A 19,744-nucleotide genomic window follows, 5' to 3' on the forward strand; every position below is an offset into this window, starting at 1 on the left:
ACTCATTCACAATACTACAATCGGGACTTTGTAAAAGGTTTACAAATGTCCATGGCACTATTTTGCAGAATTAAGTAAACTTTCTAACTCCGTTTTAATATAGAAAGCAGGCCTCGAAAGGACATTACTAGCCACAAACATCATTTTCCATTAGAGCCTCTGAAGGACAGATCTGACCGGAGCGTCCATACATTATGCACATATTTTTTATCTTTTTTCTATAATGTGTAGATATGTGATTTGTTCGTCATTGGAAAGATAAATAATTATTCTTCACAGTTTGTATCAAATATTTATAAATTATTACATGGATAAAATAAATAAAAATGTCCAAATTGTATGACTACAAATGCACGGATTTTTTCATAGGCAGTTGAAAATTATTTATATTTTTTTATTGTATGGACGGTGTAAAAAAGTGAAGTGATAGTTTTCTTATTAATTACCTACATAAAACAATGTGTTTTATGAATATCGAATTCTTTCTAAATTATGGACGTTCCGAGTCAAAATGTCCCAGTAAGTTTTTTTGTTAACATTTTCATGTTTCATATTAAAAATTTATTTTTACCGGACCGAGGGTTGGGGACCACTGGTGTAAACAACTGAATCGTCTTTAAAATGATTCGCCTGCAAGTATGTACATGGATTTTGGAGTGACTTCCAATTTAATATAATTAAAATAATATGTAATTTGAGTTGCGAGTTCATGACATACCTACCTACAAATTGATATAGATTGTGAACAATTTGAATCCTCTTAAATAACCTTAAGACCTTTTTTGTATAATTATCTTCCTAAATGTTAAGAGTGTCAGAATGAGAAGATTGTGCTGTAATTGGATGAATAATCGATTGTAAAAAAATTATATTATATGGGCATTTACCAAAATGCAAATAAAGATAAGTCACACATATTTTTTCAAATGACTTTCCATTTCTGGAGAATTTGAAAAATACATCAAATTTCAACGTTCATTTTCGGGTTCTGTGAAACTCGTATTCAAGTTCTGTTATTATATCATTATAGGCTAGTTGCTTGACAAAACTGAAATAAAAAAGAACCTGAAAAAATCTTTCGCAGAACTTGAAAATGAGTGTTGAAATTTGATGAATTGTTCAAACAACCAATCCTAAGTGAACCTAATTGTTCAGCCATGTCAAGAATCAGAATAACAGAATGAGATCATGTATGAATGCAAATGTAGCAAGTAGTGTGTGCCAATCCAGAGTTGTTTGGTGGTTTTCCTTTCTGCATACCTCTAGTATGATTATTAAGTTAGTTAGTTAGTTTACAACAAATGCTAAATAAGGAATGTTAGGAACATTTAAATGTTAGTATAAGATAGCTGACATATTGAATTATTTATTATTATAATATGTAAAATGAACTCACGCATTGCTTTCTCAAGGAATATTCGAGAATGTTTAGGTCCCAGCACAACTTCTGTGTATCTGGCTGAGGTATCGCAGATGCAATCTTCCTTTCTTCTGTCGGAATCTGAGATGAGGTTGAGCAGTCACACTGCCTTCAGCGAGGCGGCCTAAAACCATGTTAAAGGTCACAATCACTGAATGGGAACAGCACGCATCATGTAGTGAGTTAGGTTAGGTTAGGTTAGGTTAAAGGTCACAATCACTGAATGGGAACAGCACGCATTATGTAGTGAGTTAGGGGTTTGCATACAGTAATCATGTTAATTGTAGATTGGAGTTTGTTCACTCATTCACAATACTACAATCGGGACTTTGTAAAAGGTTTACAAATGAGATTTTATCCATTGCAGAATGTCGCTAGCAAAACATGAGTAGTAAACTAGCAAAGTATGGAGGATTTGTTACTTATTTAGTACAAAATATCTTTAAAAAAAAGTTTGTCTTCAATAAATATCTTCTTAAGAATTAAGTCTAGTCTATCCCACTAAAAACCTGTGAACGGAACAATTTCAGTGTGGATTTTGAAAGAACATTCACAAAGATGTTGAAAAATGTATTCTTTATGAAAATTGGAAAAGTTCTTCCGCTGAAATACATAATGGTAAACATTTTGGTTAAGTAGCTGGCAGAGGCAGATAGACTTACTCCCGGAATTTGTCTTTGCTGAAACTTATATTTATTTTGCAGTTGGCATAAATATCTCTTTCATACCTGCAGAAAAAAAATGGTATTTTTCCAGAATTTTGTTATTTTTAGAATAGTTTCATGCCATAAATGCACAGAAAAATATTCGAAAAATCCAATTTTCCAAGTAAACTCTCCCGCACTATCGTATCAGCCAGTTCTAAAAGGGATATATTGTCGGCTTAATTCGTAGACTTAGACGTAGACTTGACACTTCGTAACAGACGTAACTTCGTTTTTCTCGCAAATAATATTTTTATGCCATTTGGTATTAACCGCTTCTGTGCCAAGAGCGAGTTTACTCGCATTCTTGGCCGTGCCCAGCAGGCCAGTCATAGAAAAATAGCGAGTTTACTCGCTCTTCTTTGAGCGTCTGTATCATACATATGTCCCGTTTTTTTTTTAAATATATTTATCTAAGTGAAGGGAAGCAAAAACGTCGAATATTGAATAAATTTGGTAAGTCATTTAAATATCCTTTCAAGGTGTAATGTTTTTAATTTATAAAAATAAGATTTAAAAATGATTTATTTTGATTAAAAATTCACGGCCTGCTGTGCACATCTACACTTCTACCTACTGGCATTTAAAAGGTTAAAATTAGTCCACTTGGAATAGTAAAACTCGTAAATTCGTAAAAAAAAATCCACTTTGTTTTTAAACAAAAATTAATAAAATGTCCATGGCACTATTTTGCATAGGCAGTTGAAAATTATTTATGTTTATGTATTGTATGAACGGTGTAAAAAATGAAGTGACAGTTTTCTTATTACTTACCTACACAAAACAATGTGTTTTCATAAATATCGAATTCTTTCTAAATTATGGATGTTCCGAGTCAAAATGTCCCGGTAAGTTTTATTGTGAACATTTTCATGTTTCATATTAAAAATTTATTTTTATGAATGTCAATGTTTATTTCAAATACAAACATTTCAAAGATAATTGTATCTAGTTTCTAAAGTGGTATTTTTTTTTAACGACAACCTAAAAAATTTGCAATATGTAGCACATTTTAGATACCTCGGGAGCATTCCGAAATTCCATGAAATTTCACCATGTCATAGGGACATGTTAGTAAAAATATTTTAAAACCTTAAAGGTTAAATTACAAATGTTTATTGATTGAAAATAAATGCAGAAATTATATGCTAAATTAAAAAATAAACATATCATACTTTACCAAAATATTAATCAGAAAATTTCTTCTAGGAACCACTTAAGAACTTTACTTCAGTGCTTGATTTTGCCTTTCGGTCTCAGAAGAATAATCATCAGTGGAACGGTTTTCAATGTGTAGAGGTGCAGTTTTTCCCGTTCCTCCGGTCGGCTGAGGAACAGGAGAAGTTTGTCAAGATGGTCGCCAACATACTTCAAAGAGCACTCCGAAGAAGTGTACATCTTCTATGCTGTCCTACCTAGCTAGGCAGTAATTTTCTAATTCAACAAAATCTTTGGAAATCTCAGTTTCATGCACATACCCATGATGTTTATTTTTCTGTTGAATGAAAATTCAACAAATATTAGGGTTATGTTCAATTTTAAATACTTTATTTAAAGTTATTTAATAAAAAGTTATTTATTAAGTTATTTATTAAAAAACTGCACACGTCATTATATTAAATATTTTCACTCACTAGCTTGAAATCACATAATTTGTTTACATATAAAAAATGTATAATTAAATTATTGTTTAATTGAAAAGTGTATGTCATTATGGATTTCTCTAAGCAAAGAGGTATTCACAATCTAATTGAATCTAAGTTAGTAAAATTAACGTTGTTCATTTCAGAAATAGCCTGCGATAATCGATAAGTATTATAATGCACTCGAAATAGCGTCTATTAATAAAATGCATTAGCTGCATTATGCGCCGAAATTCACTGAACATGCGCAGGAAAATCATGACCTATCCCAACGTATGCCGCAGGAACCTTTTTGAAGGCTTTTTGGCTAGACAATCGTGTCTTCGTCACCCCACCCGACGAAGGAGCCACCAATAAACCACTCACATAGGAGCCTTAGACTTAGAATTTTGGCCGAACTTGTTGATTAAGTAGAACTAATGTTTGTAGACAACGACATAAATATACCACTCTCGACAACGATGACAATTGGGCACATAAATGAACCTACACATTGGGCACATTGGGCAATTAAGCAAGTTGTCAAAACTTTATTTGACAGTTAGTCAGTGATGCCATAACTCAAAAATAAAGCAACGTTTCAAGCTTAAAAATCCATGCTTTTTTGAAAAACGTATTATTTTTAATGATTAACCTCTCAGACAAAGACTTTTGTCTACTATGTGTTTCTTTGAGAACTGTCAAATCGTAATATCTTTTGTGTTATTTACGAGTTTTGCTAAAAGCTTCATAACTCACGTTTTGGGAAACGTAGCCTCATTCTAAAAAATGTTTTGGAAAGATTATGAAATCCACTATCGTATTGTATTGTAATAGGTAAATATTTGCGTTTCTAAATAAACATTTTATGAAAACTTCAAAAATATGTAAAAATCGCTTACAATTATTTCAAAGCTTTGAAAAATGTACTTTTTTCTGAGTATCATAAAGAAATAACACTTTATATATTGAATAAATATAATTAAAAACTATTAGTCACCTCAAAATATTAATAAACCGTGTTTTCCTGTTAAGCTTTTTATTTAGATGTTAATATCATCTACTAAAAACAATTAGCATTGTAATTTTTTATGAGTATTGTTTTTTTATAAAAAAACACCATGTATGTAAAAGTTTTTTTTTTACCTGTCAAGTTTAAGGTAGGAAAGGAGAGCAGGATTTTTTTTTAATTTACACTACATTTAAAACTTACTCATTCTAGCATTTAGGCACTACCTACGAAACTCATCCGTCGGTAGTTCATTGAATATCTTCAATCTTTTAAAATGGAGATTATTTTGGGTTTTTATATCTGACCGAATCAAAATTTTCAATTTTTCATCAAACAAAATTTAGTTTTGTATCTAACATACTTACATGGTGTAACCCTTGCCTTAAAATTTAATAAGGGCATGAAAAATCGCCAGAACGGTTTTCTTTCACGGTGTTTCAGATACATTTTTGAGACATTATTTCAAAACCTAGAAAAGTATAATATAGTTTACAAATACTTACTTGTGCACCCACGCATCCATGTTACAGGAATGCATACATAAACCATTCTACCATATATAATGCACTTTAGATATAAATAAATAAGCGATCCAACTTCCTCTTTTAATTTTATTAAATGTGTTTTAAGAAATTATAAGTGTAATGCTAATTAAACTGGACTCACTCACAGATAAAATTAAAATTGTGGATTCATCGGCAGACCCATTTTAGAAGGAAGCCATTTTTGTGTTTGAAGTTAGTTGTTCTGCACAAACCGGAAGAAACCATTTTCGCGTTCTGAGTGTAGTTTTAATTAAAGTTGGGGAATTGCACAAGAATTCACTCTTAACTTAAAATCAGTTTTGTTTTCAGAATGTAAAAAATTAAAGTTGTGAATCCATCTCTAGACGCATTTCAAAGAAAACCATTCTCAGGTTCGAAATGCAAATTCTAGTGCCAGACTACGTGCTGCAGAAATCGTAAGAAACCATTTTCGTGTTCTGGGTGTAGTTTTATTTGAATTTGGGCACAAGAAAAGTTAAAATCAGTTTTGTGTTCAGAATGTAACGATAAAATTCCAGTTGTGGATTCATCTGCTGACGCATTTTGAAAGAAAACGTGTGTGTTGCAAAAATCAAAGGATCACAATTTTGTGCTGGGCGTAGTTTTAATCAAAGCATTGATCAATTTGTGTTATTACACAATTTACTCATTTAAAACAATGCATTGTATATTTGCGGCACGTTCCAGAGTGGAAGATACTCTCAGTATCGCTCTGGAGTATTACAACCATTTAGAATCGAAATGGCTTTGTGATCATATCTGAGTATCCAAGTTTGTCCCCACCTTACTTTTCCCCATCTCCTTCCCCTCCCCACTACATTCAAACCTCACAACATATCCCAATTAGGGATGCCATATTCTCACTGGCTCCAGACGGTTGGGAACAGTGAGACTATGGCAATGCCTCTATCGAATTATTTATCTGTACTGACTAAACATTTTAAAAGTGCATATATTAACACCTCGACTCCGGTGATGGGTCTGGTTTGACCCAGTGTTTTTAAAAAAAAAGATTTTGCCGCAAATATCTCGTTTAGGCTAATTTCCTTTGGTCTATTCTTTCATCACGCCCTTGAGGTGATTTTTCACAAAAACGGCGCTCTACAAATTATCCAATTATTATTATTATTATTATTATTATCAAATATTTACCCACATTTCGACTCAAAAATGATTAAAATCGGACACGTTTTAAAAAAGTTATAAGAATAATTGTGAATAAAAACACGCAAAAACTCCATTTCTTCTCAGTTGAATTCGAGCAGCCGACGAAACAGCATATCTCTCGCTCTGTCCTTCCGTCTTTGTCTCTCACAGTCCCGCGCAGATGTTGTCAACCATTCTGGCACATTTCTAGTATTGTGATTTTTGTTTGTGACTTTGTTTTAATTTTTTTTTTCGTAGCGTACGAACGCAATGGCAAAGCAAAATTATTTATCTGATAATGAGATCGAAAAGCTATTAACAGTTCGAACAGTGAGATCAGTGATGATGGCGACTTAGAATTCGAAACATTAGATCCAGAATTTGAAAGTGATCCGGAAGAAATATTATTAGAGGAAATATTTGAAAGTGGAAATGGAAGTGATAATGAAGTTAGTGTAGGAAATTCGAATGAATCCGTTGCAGATCAACATTTATTCGTGTCGAATTCCGGATTGCGATGGAATTCTGCGCCACCAGCCAGCTCACGTACCAGAAGCCATAACATTATTTCTTCTACCCCTGGATTGAAAAACGGTAGCCAGAACATAGTATCCATCAGAGATGCTTTTGATTTGTTTATTTCAAATGAAATGGTGGAGGAAATTATTGAAAATACGAATAAATTCTGTCAGCTCAATCCGAAAAATTCCAGCTTTCCTAACATTACGAAGACAGAAATGTATGCATTTTTTTGAGTTCTTTTGGCTTCAGGAAGAAATCGCGGCCGAATGTTAGAACTAAGCGAACTTTGGACTACCGAGGATTTATTCCGGCAGCATTTTTTCCCCTCCGCTTTATCTAGAGATCGCTTCCGCTATATTTTTAGCAATATACGTTTTGATGATATTTATTGAATGATATAATATATCGATGAACTATTTTTGTGAATTTTAGCATTTTTAATATCTTTTAACTAATAAAAAACTGTTAAACTTTTTATAATTGGTAGTGCTATATAATTATTTTGCTGCTGAATTTGTAATAATAAATCCATTTGGTGTTTTGTGTATGTATATAAATTTTATTAATCGTCGAATCATTTTTGTATTTTCGTATTTAGAATATTGCTTTTATTCCGTTTTTTAAATGAAAATTGTTAATTTAAATTTGTTTTGTTGAAAAACAAAAGTTTTAGTATTTTTTAATGTGTGTCATTCAATGGTTTTAATTGTGACAAATAAATGTGTGAGGAAAGTAAATACTCAACTTGAATTTGAATGCCATTATATAATATTTTCTAATATTTGCATAAGCAATAAGCGATGCATAAGCGATTTATTTCTGGTATTTTAAATAATACACGATATTCTTGTAAATGCACACCATCGAAAATTTTAATAATAATTACAGAAATAAAAATGTTTGTTTCCGCTGACGAACGCTTCCTGTCCCCCTCTCCCGCACTGCCCTCCTCATTCCCCTGACCGTCACCCAGCACCCGCATCGGCCGTGTCGGGGCCGTCGTCGATTCAGTCGTTGATTAGCTGTTGCGCGGGATGTCCGCGCCGCTGTATATCGACGAACCGCAAAATTTACGGAATACTAATTTCTAAAACTTCCATCTTCATACAAGAAACACAAGGGATATGTTATGAGTTAATGAGGAACTACATAATATCATATAAAAGTAAGGATATGAACGAAAAATGCATAAAAAGCCTTTTAATTTCATCATTTCAGCCGGGTCAATCTGGACCCACCACCGCCGCATGTGTTTGATTTTCAACCTCCGGGTATTACGTGTTTGAAAGAACTGCATAAAATGTTTTATGTTTCTTCTTTATTTCTTTTAATAACTTCATACTGTATTTTTTTATTAACTAACCTCCTTTTTTTTCTTTCTCCTCTTTCTTTCCATATTGTACTATGACTGTCAATAACTTTCATGTGTCTAAATGGCTAATGTGGCGTTAATTATAAATAAATAAATTAACTCTGGTCCACATTCACATATGAACCGATAAAAATATTTTAATGCAGGTTTTTATCAGGTTCGGTCATGCGTACATTTTTTGACTTTTATTCAATACGATAACTTAGTGACGAGATGATAACACTTTACTTCGTGTTATTCGATTTTAAAAGCGGGTAATCTTAAGATTTAAAAACGACTCGATTTCCATACAAAATACAGCGCTGGTTGTAAAAAAATAGGCTTTTTGAGACCGGTCATCGGTGACGTAACGGGTCACGTTCCATAGATATTAATTCTTACTCATTTAATTATAAATACTCATTTAATTGATTAAACAAAATTAAAACTTCTTTAACACTTCTACAATATACTTCAAAACTATGTAAATTTATATTTAATAATTATATAATGTAGTGGATTGGTTATGATTATTATGTAGTTTTATGCATCGTACGCATTATCTAACCAAATTATTTTTACATTGTCAATTGATGAGGAATCCATTTCACAAATTCAAATTACGTTATACCTACTATCTTTTAATTAAAATAGTGCACGGTTTCAAATAAGCGAACGCCGGGCAAAAGACAACCAACAATACAACAACTACCTACTGACAGCTGTCAAAAAGCATTTGAGCGCTAACAAAACGGGTCGTTGCCCATTTAACTCACCAAAATCAGTGGGTTATGACCAATCGTTGACCTGGCGAACGTTTATAAAACGGCAAAATCAGGTGGTAGACCAATTATTAGTTAAAATGGTATTAAGCGTAACGAACGGATGGTTATAAAACCGGCCCTAAGAGTAGTTAAGTTTTGTACTTGTGTCTAGTGGTGAAGTGGAGTATGATGTGTGTAAATGTGTGTGTTGTGTTTCCAGGTTGTGATGAGTGCGACACACGCTTCTGGACGTTCTGCCCGTTGCACGAACCGCTGCTGTTGATACCGGATTCGGATTCGGTTGCCCCCCGCATGTGACGCAGCAGCACTAGGGGATTCCCGGGGGCGGGGCGCGGCGCTTGGGCGGTGGAACCTCCGACAGCGGCCGTACTACTGTACTGTACTGCACTACTCTTGGCAGGTACTGTTCTACTGCTATAAATTACCATTTACCACAAATATAACAATCACCACTATTAAATTAAGCATACCATTCTGGTGTGCAGACCAAACGAAGGAAGGCAGTATGTGAACAAACCTACCCCTGCCGAGAATCGCAGAGAGGGTTAGTTAGTTATCTATCTAAATTCAGAGTTTCACACAGCCATAGCACTTGGTGGAAGGACCTTTAAAGACGATACATATTCTTGCAATGCGATGGGAATCAAACTTCTCCAATTTCTGCAGTCTCATTTGTAGGGCATTGCAACACGGAAGCCATCTATAAATGGGTTCTATAAATATCTATAAATATTTATAAATGGTTCTTTAGCATCATACGCTATTATCATTATTAAATAAATTCTCAGCTTTGTATCTAATATTTTATTAATGAGCCATTGTGAGGGTAAAAGTTTATAATATGTATTAATTATAGGTGGTAAATAAATATTGTTTTATGAAGCAATGTACTTTCTGAAGAGACATGACTAATTATATTTATTTAACAAAGAATTTGAATAATCTGGAAGAACGGTTTGCTAATCTGGTGCTTATTTCTAAGAGAATGAAATGCTAAAAGCCACAGTCATCCATAAGCAGGGGACACTCCATCACTGGCAATTTAGTTGCAGGAAACAATCGCACGCAACAAAATTCACTGCAACAATCCCATATTCGGTACATGGAAGTGCACGCAACACAATATAGTTCCTATTTAGTAATCAAAAAAAAAGACTGAATCCTTCCAAATCATTTTTACTGAAAAAGAAGGCCACCTTCGAGGGAAATATGAATTCATAAGAACATTTTTTTGTGGTTTATGTTCTCTACTCCTAAACCATGTTCCCTAAAATGCACGTGTGCGGCCGCACATTTGTTAAAAATTGTCCTCACACATGTTCTCATCTTCCACACACATCTCAAAGAAAGGAATGTGTCACCAGTTTTTTGTTTGGCAGTGTATTGTTTCCCACTTATACTGCGAGTACAAGTGGGAAAGTTTCTCGCTTATACTGCGAGTTTCCGGACACAGCGTATATTATATAATAGTAACTACACAGACAATCTTTAGCTTGTTGTTGACTATCAACTTACTGGACTTCAATATGAAGGAACATTTTCATTTTTTTTTATAACCATGTGTTTTAAAAATGTAATATATTATTTGGTGGTAAATTAACTTGATCACCTAATACTATCTAAGCAAAAAAATTTTTGAGCATTCACCTCTTTCTTTCTTCAAAATCTTGCACGGATAAGTTTATGAGCCACACACCAATGAAAAACTTAGAAGGAAAGTTGCTGCTAAATTAATTTTTTTTTTCCAAATAAACCTATCTCTACTTATTATTTATGTATTTTTAGGAATATTGTTGTTTTATTTCAATATTTTCCACCTTTCTTATGGAGCGCGAGCTAAATGGAGGAGCCTCCCTCCTTCCATCGAATAGGGTTTTGCGGGACAGGGTGCGAGACAACATCATTATGCTAAGGTATTGCGCTATTTTGCAGAGCCTTCTTGTAATCTCTCGCCTGATATTTGGCAGAGTTATATTTGCAAGTACTAAGCCAAGGAGAGAAGTAGATTTCAGAGTCCCGCTGATGGTTGTGGTATTATTACTGTACATATTGACATTGTGGCATTAAGCTGAACATCAACCGTGGAAGTGTATAGATTATTCTTGAATTCCTTGTCTGTTTGTGAAAGTTTTTGTTAGAATAACAGTACCAAAATAAAAATGAGGATAAAATAAACATTTTGAAAATGTATTTGGTGACGCTAGGTATAATGTTAAGTTTTACAAGGCGCTTAGAATTACATAGAATTTTTTTCTTTCAATAAATTGTCTTCACTTTTGTGAATAAAAACAAGTTTTATCTTTATAATTAGCAGCAAGAATTAAATAAATAATTGCTCATGGTAATCTAGACTGTAAAAAAAATGTTAAACTTAGCTCGGTAACGGTAAAGATTCGACAAAAACACAAGACCCTGCACAGAAAATCAAAGTTTAAACGGTTTGCAGCACAGCCATTGTGGGACTTTTCTGCGCAGGTTCTCAGGTTTTTGTCTATTCCTTAGTGTTAAAGCTAGTATTAAATTACAGTGTATTTTAACCAAGGGAGCAAAAAAAAAACTATAGTGAACTAAAAGTGAGTACAGGAGTGAAGTGAAACGCTAAGCAATCATATATTGAGGAACTGCAGAACAAAATATAACCAACAATTTTACTTTATTTTTTCAAATAAAAATACAATCATAAAATGTGTCGTTGGATACTGTTAGTCAAAAAAAAAAATCAATTTAGAGAATTCATATTTCATTCAATCGCTGCGCAATTATTCTGAATTCTCAATATACATAAATATATTGACACAACCAATGCAAAATAGTCTTTCTATAAATCTGCTACTTTAAATAAAGCGATTATTTTAAATTACTTTACATGGATAATGTCGATATAACATAATGATACGCATACATATTCATACAACTGACAACTCTTCAAATGAATTAAAATGTACCTGGATTTTTCACCTGGAAGACCCACTCTTTTCGATACTCAAGCACGCTCAGTTGCACAAGAGATGCTGTTGTCACAAAACATCTGAAATTACACAGACATCCTATTTTAATGCATACATATTTTACAAATTATTACAATGTGTTGCTGAGATACTTTTGGAAAATCTTCCCAACTATTCTTTCATTGACATAGTTATTCGGTGTTAACTTAAATGCCGGCTCAAAAGCCAGGCAGATGCTATAATATTGCCTTTTATTAAACTTTCGATACTAATGGTGTAAACCACTGGTCTCCAACCATTTTGTAACCGCGGACCGGTCAAATTTAATGGTTAAATTAAATGTTAATATTCTAGAACGCTTTTAATATTTTTTATTGAATTGTGTTCAATGGTATTGTGTCAGCGGTTACGTAGCATAAAGATGTTTTCAACAGAATAAGTTTTTTTCGCGGCCCGGTACCATTTGCTTGTTTTTTAGTTTTTTTTGCACGGACCGGTAACGGTCCGCGGACCGAGGGTTGGGGACCACTGGTGTAAAAAACTGAATCGTCTTTAAAATGATTCGCCTGCAAGTATGTACATGGATTTTGTAGTGACTTCCAATTTAATAAATTAAAATAATATGTAATTTGAGTTGCGAGTTCATGACATACCTACCTACAAATTGATATAGATTGTAAACAAAATTAACTAATCCAGAAAAAATTCATCAGGTACGTCTATATGTGGACGCTTGGAAATTATCCGAGATTCATGCACAATATAGACTTACTTGAGGCAACAAATAGATTTAGCGTAGAAACTAGACAACGTGCAAATCTTGTAATACTTTGTATTAACATAATTCACAATTCTATTGATAGTCCATTCCTCTTTGAATGCTATTCAGATGTAGTGGTCGCTACGACTTGATTATACGAGTGGTGGTACCACTGGCAAAACAGATGTTCTAGCACAGCATAGCATGACACAAGGAATGGTGCAGTGGAATGAAACTTCTGCAACAGTGGATGTATTTGAATCCTCTTAAATAACCTTGAGACCTTTTTTGTATAATTATCTTCCTAAATGTTAAGAGTGTCAGAATGAGAAGATTGTGCTGTAATTGGACGAATAAAATAAATAATGAACGAATAATGGACGAATAGAATAAAACTCGATTGTAAAATAATAAAAAATTATATTTTATGGACATTTACCAAAATGCAAATAAAGATTAGTCACACATATTTTTTCAAATGACTTTCCATTTCTGGAGAGTTTGAATAATTCATCAAATTTCAACATTCATTTTCGGGTTCTGTGAAACTCATATTCAAGTTCTGTTATTATATCATTATAGGCTAGTTGCTTGAGAGAACTGAAATAAAAAAAGAACTTGAAAAAATTTTCGCAGAACTTGAAAATGAGTGTTGAAATTTGATGAATTGTTCAAACAACCAATCCTATGTGAACCTAATTGTTCAGCCATGTCAAGAATCAGATGATGTATGAATGCAAATGTAGCAAGTAGTGTGTGCCAATCCAGAGTTGTATGGTGGTTTTCCTTTCTGCATACCTCTAGTATGATTATTAAGTTAGTTAGTTTACAACAAATGCTAAATAAGGAATGTTAGGAACATTTAAATGTTAGTATAAGATAGCTGACATATTTAATTATTTATTATTATAATATGTAAAATGAACTCACGCATTGCTTTATCAAGGAATATTCAAGAATGTTTAGGTCCCAGCACAACTTCCGTGTATCTGGTTGAGGTATCGCAGATGCAATCTTCCTTTCTTCTGCCGGAAAATGAGATGAGATCGAGCAGTCACACTGCCTTCAGCTAGGCGGCCTAAAACCATGTTAAAGATCACAATCACTCAATGGGAACAGCACGCTTTATGCAGTGAGTTAGGGGTTTGCATACAGTAATCATGTTAATTGTAGATTGGAGTTTGTTCACTCATTCACAATACTACAATCGGGACTTTGTAAAAGGTTTACAAATGAGATTTTATCCATTGCAGAATGTCGCTAGCAAAACATGACTAGTAAACTAGCAAAGTATGGAGGACTGGTAACTTATTTAGTACAAAATATCTTTAAAAAAAAGTTTGTCTTCAATAAATATCTTCTTAAGAATAAAGTCTAATCTATCCCACTAAAAACCTGTGAACGGAACAATTTCAGTGTGGATTTTGAAAGAACATTCACAAAGATGTTAAAAAATATATTCTTTATGAATATTGGAAAAGTTCTTCCGCTGAAATACATAATGGTAAACATTTTGGTTAAGTAGCTGGCAGAGGCAAATAGACTTACTCCCGGGAATTTGTCTTTGCTGAAACTTATATTTATTTTGCAGTTGGCATAAATATCTCTTTCATACCTGCAGAAAAAAAAAGGTATTTTTCCAGAATTTTGTTATTTTTAGAATAGTTTCATGCCATAAATTACAACATTCAACATTTCATTACAACAATAACATTCAATGACAGCTGTCGTGTTTTTATTTCACTCTTGAAATATCTCAAAATAAAATAAAAAATTCTAGCTAAAATCTAAATATCTATATTTTAATAGCTTTAATAGTGAAGTGAAGTTATACTAATTAATATTTCGTGCCAAAATGACTACACGAGCAACTGCAAAAACACTAAATACTACGGACACCCAACTCCTCCAACTTCTTGACAAAAAGTTTGAAGAATTTAAGGTACAATTTCTGGAAATCATCAGAAACGAGTATAAAGAAGAAATCGAGGAATTAAAAAATAAAATATTAACTCTAGAAAAAAAAATTGATACGAAAAAAAACAACAACCTTGAAAAAACTCTGGAACAAAACGCCGTAATACAAAGTGAATTTAAAGAATTACAAAAACAATTGGATGCTAACGAACAACACGCACGCATTAATAACATAGAGATCATTGGGATACCAGAAAAAAAACAAGAGAACCTGACGGAGATTATCAAAAGGATCTATTCAGAATTAAATATAGTAAGCGACGACATTGAATACGCCACCCGAGTCACCCCCAAGGAGAAGATTGAAGGAAGACCGCGGAATATTATAGTAAAACTAAAGGGCAGGAAACAGAAAGACGAAATCATAGCAGCAATCCGGACAAGAAGGGGCCTAAAAGCAGAGGATATTAACTTTTATGGAAAACAACGGATCTATATAAATGAACATTTAACTCATAAAAACAAAGTACTCTACAAAAAGGTCAGAGAGTTTACCAAAATTAATAAATTCAAATTCTGTTGGATCAAAAATTGTAAAATTTATGTAAGACTTAATGAAAACACAAATCACCATTGCATAAATAATTATAATGATCTAGAAAAACTAAAAACATACAATATTTCCATCAACTAACTTTCCAGCAACTTTATATTAACTGCACTATATACTTAATACAATGGAATCTTTAGAATTATACTATCAAAACTTAAGAGGTCTCAGAACCAAGACACATATTTTTCTTCAAAATGTATTATTAAACAACTATGACATTATATGTCTCAGTGAAACATGGCTTAACAATTCAATCTTTAATGAGGAACTTTTCGATCCACGGTACCATATTTACAGACGAGATAGAGATTATCATAACCTCAATCAAAATCGCGGTGGTGGAGTTTTAATTGCAGTCAAAAGTAAATTAATTTCTGATCAAAAACTAGAATGGGATTCTGAAGCGGAAGACATATGGGTTACTATATCACTTCCTGGTAAAAAAATTCACATATGTACTTCGTACATCCCACCTGACAATAAACATCTTATAAATATTACTTCTCACATAAACAAAGTATCACAGATTATGACGGATAACAATAATGACAGTTTCATTATAGTGGGAGACTACAACCTACCTCACTTACTTTGGTTACCAATAAATGACAACTGTGATTATATGTACACTGAACCCATCAATTCATTAAATCCCGCCCATTTTAACTTTATAGAATTTTTATCATTTAATAATCTGCAACAATATAACTCTCAGAGTAATAATATAAATAATCGCATTCTTGATTTAGCTCTAAGTAACATACAACTGAAAATTACTCACAATAACATTTCATTAGTACCAGAAGATATTTATCATAAAACACTGCTAATTTCAATTCCTATTAAAAATAAAAATCTGAAAACTAACACAAAGCAAGTATTACAATTTAGAAAAGCAGATTATTCAATGATAAACACAAAACTAAACGAAATTGATTGGGATCATAATCTGAACCATCTGAATACTCAATCCGCAACTCACGTCTTCTACAACATATTGAACAATATTAAAATAAATTACATACCAACTAATATGCACAATATTGTTTGTATTCTTATGGTTACCAATGTATCGATAATCTTTTATTTTATATAAATTTTAGTTTTTTTTTCCCCTTTATTTTTGTTATTTTTGTTGTATTATTTTGTTCTATTATTTATACAATTTTTTTATTTTATATAATTATAACTTCACATTTCTCATAAATTTAATTATTTCTTCTAATGCTGTCTTACGTAAAGTCACAAGGAGGAAATCCGTAATTGGTTTTATTTTGGCTATTTTACTTATGTACAATCTGTAAAAATATAAACTGTTGATTTCCCAAAAATGCATAAATAAATAAATAAATAAATAAATGCACAGAAAAATATTCGAAAAATCCAATTTTCCAAGTAAACTCTCCCGCACTATCGTATCAGCCAGTTCTAAAAGGGATATATTGTCGGCTTAATTCGTAGACTTAGACGTAGACTAGACACTCCCTAACAGACGTAACTTCGTTTTTCTCGCAAATAATATTTTTATGCCATTTGGTATTGTAATCGCAAGGCGAATCAAGAATGGACTGTAAAATTAATTGTGAACTTGAAGTTGACACAACGATGGTTAGAGATGGTGAACAGGGAATAAGGAAGGAATCCGACTTACCCCTTTTATGTTCGTCAACGATGTTGATGTTGGTTCACTCACAGGAGATGATCACAAAGAGATGTTCATCACACTGGCTTCATCAATAAACTGATTTGACAGTTAAGTTTATTTTTTATTTTTTTATTTATTTATTCATTTATAATGTATTACAAAAAACATGGTAAGTAACACATTATTCCCAATGAGTTGAGATAAAACTCATTACGGGAAGTACAGACACATAAAATACATTTTACAAGGATATTACACTTTTAAAAAAAATACAACATATTGAAAAGTAAAAGAAAAATAAATAAAAAAGGAAAAGTGCATTGTCGAAAAAAAAAGAAAAATATATTGTTAAGAATAGAGATTTTAGAAATACTGAGAGACATCTATACACATGAAACATAGTAAACCAACATATGAAAGCGAGCGAAAATTCACTGGTTTAAAAACATTTTCAGGAAATAATCTTTAAGCGTTTTAACTAATATTTTTTTGTTAGTTACTGATTGCTTTATTTCATTAGGTAATGCATTGTATTGTCTATATGCAATATATTGTAATGAGTTAATACCAAATTTTGTTGTGTGGGTAGACGATGCTAGGTGTATAAGATTTTGGGACCGTGTTTTGTGCTGGTGTATGTCTGAATTAAATGCTGGTTTGATGTTAGTGTGTGAGGATCTATGTATGATTTGTAATATTGTACAAGTGATATTGTATTTAGGTAGAACCGTAAAAGGAAGTATGTTTGTCTTTAAATATATATCTTTGATATGTGTATCCCACGGTAGACGGTAGATATTCCTTATTGCTCGATTTTGAATCACTTGTATTTCTGATATTTGTTTTTTAGTAATAGTGCCCCAGATACTAACTAAATAACTCAGATGGGAGTGAATCATCGCATAGTATGTGGCCCGTAGTAGAGATGTAGAGAGAAGACCTTGGAGTCGGTACAGTACGCCGGTTATTGGGGATATTTTAGATTTCACATGCTCAACATGGGAATTCCACGAAAGTTTAGAGTCTATTAATAGCCCTAAATATTTCGTGACTTCTATATTTTGGAGCTTCTCAGTTCCAAGTGTGATATTCATGGGCACATAATCCTTATTACCGAAAGTTAGGTAGTGCGTTTTTTTTATATTGAGGCTCAATTTATTAATACGCAGCCAATTAGCTAGAATTGAGACATCTACATTCATTTGAGACTCCAGGTCACTCAGGCTTGTACTGTGATAATAGATTACAGTGTCATCCGCATAAAGTTGGAGGTTTCCAGAGATACCACATTTAGTTATGTCATTGACATATAGCAAGAAAAGCAGAGGCCCAAGAATTGATCCCTGTGGCACTCCACATGTGATTTTACCTAAGCCACTCAAGACACCTTTGACTTCAACAAGACAAAATCTATCATCTAAGTAGCTTCGGAGGAGATTTAGGGGCTTCCCAACAATTCCCAAATATTCCAATTTCTTTAAGAGTATTTCATGATCGACCGTATCAAAGGCTTTTTTGAGATCTATAATTATGGCTGCCACATATTCACCCTGGTCTATATACTGTTGAAGGTTGGAGATAAAATCAAAGGCGGCACATTGAGTACTAGAATTTTTCCGAAAGCCATATTGTTGTGGTGTAAGGATATTATTCGCAGATATGTATTTTAGGAGTCTATCTTTGATTATGGTCTCAAATACTTTTGAAAAAACCGATAGAAGTGATATAGGACGGTAGTTAGAGATACATGTTTTACAGTCTCCTTTGTGTATAGGTATTATCTTCGCAAGCTTTAATTCATTTGGAAACTTTCCCGAGGACAGTGACCAATTAAAAAGTTCTGTAAGGTGACCCGCTAATTCTTCTTTACAAGTCTTAAGAACTGATGGTGTTACTCCATCGAGTCCCGGTGCTGCTTTCAGCTTAGTTTTAGAGATGATCCTCAGTACCTCATCTTTGTTTGTCCTAGCCATGTACAAGGATTGGCAAGCCTTCGGTTCCGCAAATACGGTATTACAGTCATCCGGGAATTACGGAATGGTAGCTGCTAGCTTTTTTCCTATTGAGAGAAAAAACTCATTAAATGCGGATGCTATTTGGCTCTTATTGTTGTAAATTGGGCTATTTATTGTTGTAAATGTCACACAAACGTGGGTATTGTCGGATAATGACAGGTACTTGTAGGTAATAGGATGGGAAAATATCAAGGACAATTTTAAAGGAAGATTGTTGCGTCACCATTTCCGCCCACCTAATTTTGGAACAAAATTAACAAACAAAATATAGCCCCGGTACTGCATATGAGATCAATCAAAATATAATAAAAATTAGAAGACGCAAGCACACCGGCTGTCTTTTGGGTACAAATAGTCACGGACTATGTTATCAATCAAAAAAAATAAAGAATACTATTATGAGACGCAAGCATATTGGCTATCCTCTGTGTATTTATCAAAAAAAAAAAAATTATAAAAATGAAAAAAAAAAAAAACATATTAATAGAGCAACCTAGTACTTATGGCTCTATGATAAAAATGTAGCTGAGTATTGAAGTAAAATGAGTTATTCTATGGGCAAGGGACATAATTTAACCGCTGGACGGACAAGGTTGCCCTTATTTGTTTTGAGTGTGGCAACTCGAACAATGTCATCCTTCCCCGGATGAACTGCGATAATTCGCCCTAAAGTCCATCGCATGGGAGGAAGTCGTTCGTCCTTGACTAGCACTAATTGACCAATCTTTAAATTGGGTTG

At 33.0% G+C, this 19,744-nt stretch overlaps 1 long non-coding RNA gene across 4 annotated transcripts in view; it reads right to left on the bottom strand.

The window, feature by feature from the left end:
- Positions 1-1,403: 1,403 nt before the first annotated feature.
- The window catches only part of LOC149409453 (uncharacterized), a 49,592-nt gene continuing 31,251 nt past the window's right edge, over positions 1,404-19,744 (bottom strand). For 2 of the 4 annotated variants that reach the window (XR_016305191.1, XR_016305194.1), the window contains 4 exons: positions 13,746-13,893; positions 12,053-12,135; positions 3,305-3,522; positions 1,404-1,544 (listed from right to left, as the gene is read on the bottom strand). This is a non-coding gene — a long non-coding RNA (uncharacterized LOC149409453). The remainder of the gene's footprint in view (positions 1,545-3,304; positions 3,523-12,052; positions 12,136-13,745; positions 13,894-19,744) is intronic. The other 2 variants (XR_016305192.1, XR_016305193.1) reach the window with 2 other exon arrangements.

This window comes from Hesperophylax consimilis, chromosome 31 (assembly GCF_061612785.1).
Source record: "Hesperophylax consimilis isolate HC1 chromosome 31, BYU_Hcon_1.0, whole genome shotgun sequence".
NCBI classification, from domain to species: Eukaryota; Metazoa; Arthropoda; class Insecta; order Trichoptera; family Limnephilidae; genus Hesperophylax; species Hesperophylax consimilis.